The following is a 2,834-nucleotide window of genomic DNA, read 5'->3' on the forward strand; positions in this document are numbered from 1 at the left end:
CAACCACAGCAAAATTGAATCCACGTGAAGGAAGTGGTGAGAAATGAGTGGTGAAATTCCTAGATGCGGGAATAATTTATCCTATTTCCGATAGTCCATAGGTTGTCCGGTACAAGTGGTTCCGAAGAAGGAGGTATCATGGTGATAAAGATAAAAGTAATGAATTGATACCAACTAGGATGGTCACGGGCTGGAGAGTGTGCATTGATTACTAGAAATGAATGAGGCGACAAGGAGAGATCATTTTCCATTTCCTTTCATTGATCAGATGTTGGAGAGGTTGGCAGGACATGCCTATTACTATTCCTGGATGGGTATAAGGATTAATCAATTGCCATGCTCCTTAGGATCAAGAGAAGACGACTTTCACTTGTCCATATGGTACCTTGCTTACCGAAGGATGCCCTTTGGGTTATGCAATGTACCTACCACATTTCAGAGATGCATGATGTCGATCTTTGGAGATATGGTGGAACGGTTTATAGAAGTCTTCATGGATGACTTCTCAGTTTTTGGTTCATCTTTGATAATTGCTTAGCTAATCTTTCTCTTTTTTGCGGCGATGTAAGGAGACGAACCTGGTGCTCTTGGGAGAAGTGCCACTTCATGGTCCAAAAGGTAATAGTGCTTGGTCATGAATTTCAAAAGACGGAATAGAAGTAGATCGAGCAAAGACAGAAGTGATTAAGAAGCTACCATCACCATCAATTGTTAAAGCGTTCGAAGTTTCTTGGGGCATGCGGGGTTTTACAAACGATTCATCAAGGACTTTTCTAAGATTTAAAACCCCTTTGCAATTTGTTGATTAAAGATGTTGCTTTTGATTTTAATGATGAATCATGCATGCCTTTCTAACTCTAAAACAATTTTAGTATTTGCACCTATTATGGCAGTTCCCGATTGGGGACCCATTTGAATTGATGTGCGATGCTAGTAATTTTGCTTTAGGAGTAGTGTTAGGACAGAGGAAAAACAAAGTTGCATGTAATTACATATGTCTAGCAAAACACTCACGGATGCACAATTGAATTACACCACCACTGAAAGAGATTGTCGGCTGTGGTTTTTGCTTTTGACAAATTTCGTTCATATTTGTTAGGTGCAAAGGTGATCATCTATACGGACCATTCACACTCAAGCACTTATTGGAAAAGCAAGAAACAAAACCTCGGTTGATAAGATGGATCCTATTGCTTCAGGAGTTTGAGTTAGAAATTAGAGATAGAAGGGGTCGAAAAATGATGGCAGATCACTTGTCAAGGATTGAGAGACCAATCCAGGGAATGAAGAGGAAATTCCAATTAGAGAAACATTTCCGGATGAGAAATTGATGAGAGTGGATGAAGCACCATGGTATGCAGATTTTGCGAATTATTTGTCATCAAGGGTGCTCCTAATTGGAAGGACTTTCCAACAAAAGGAATTCTTCTCAGATTTGAAGTATACTTTTGGGAAGAGCCTTTTTTGTACAGACACTGCCTGATCAAATGATACATAGATGTGTCCCGGAGAGGAAATGGAAAGCATCCTACGACATTGTCACGAGAGGGAAGTGGGTGGCCATTTTGGAGGAGCTAGGACATTAGCCAGGTTCTTCAATCTAGGTTTTATTGGCCAACCCTTTTTAAGGATCTTTTTCAGATGGTTCAGGAGTGCGACCAATGTCAACGGAGTGGTAAATTTTCAAAAAGGATGAGATGCCATTGAACAACATCCTTGTGGTTGAGCTGTTTGATGTGTGGGGGATTGACTTCATAGGTCCCTTCCCAAATTCGTTTGGGAACACATATATTTGGGTGGCTTGGACTACGTATCGAAGTGGGTGAAAGCAGTTGCATTGCCGTCTAATGATGCCAGGGTAGTGATTAATTTGTGAGAAAGAAAATTTTCTCAAGATTTGGAGTACCAAGGGCAATCATTAGTGATGGAGGATCGTACTTTTGCAATAGGCAATTTGTTGCACTTTTGGAAAGTATGGAGTGAAGCATAGAGTTGCAACACCTACTATCCACAGACAAGAGGGCAAGTAAACTGTCTAACAAAAACTGAAGGGAATTCTAGAAAAGACAGTTAATGCATAGGAAGGATTGGTCACAAAAATTGGATGATGCATATGGGCCTACCAAACTGCATTTAAGACTCCAATTGGTATGTCTCCGTTTAGAATAGTCTACAGGAAAGCATGTCACTTGCAGGTAGAACTCGAGCATAATCCATTTGAGAGAAAAATTTTCCAACTTAAATCCAGAGCCTTCCCAGTGTATTTCCCAACCAAATTTCTCACTCCTTAACCCTCTTAAACACCAAAACAACTCATTTCAACACACATCTTTGCGAAAAATTGACGAAATTTTTTAGTTCAAGAATTTGGGGTTTTGCAATCTGGGCTAATTTTGGCTCAATTGGTGGCGAATAATCCTTAGTGTTAAGATTTCACATTCCCTAAGTTTTTTTCGCTCAATTTCGAGTTTGATTTATGATCTAAAAATTTTGATTGTTGTTGAGTTGTGGAATATTTGTGCTTATGAGTGTTGATTTTTGTTTAGGAAGGGTGATTGTGCTTGTGTGATATTGAGGAGTGTAGGTTTTGAATTTTGAAGTGTTTGATTGAATTGAAAAAATCGTAGTTTGGGGGTTGAGGTGAAAATTTTTGGAGCGTTGTCAATTTTTGCAGGATTGAATTGTTTGTTTGTAGACCTTAGGTTGAATTTTTGAGTTGCATTGTTGAGTTGAGTGTGTTTTGGAAATGCCGCTCAAGTCAAGGTACCATCCAAGGGCAAGGGAAAGGAAGAAAGTAGATAACCGGTTTATAAATGAAAGGCTCGGAAAAACTA

The sequence above is a fragment of the Pistacia vera genome, unplaced genomic scaffold (assembly GCF_008641045.1).
Source record: "Pistacia vera cultivar Batoury unplaced genomic scaffold, PisVer_v2 Contig903, whole genome shotgun sequence".
NCBI lineage: Eukaryota > Viridiplantae > Streptophyta > Magnoliopsida > Sapindales > Anacardiaceae > Pistacia > Pistacia vera.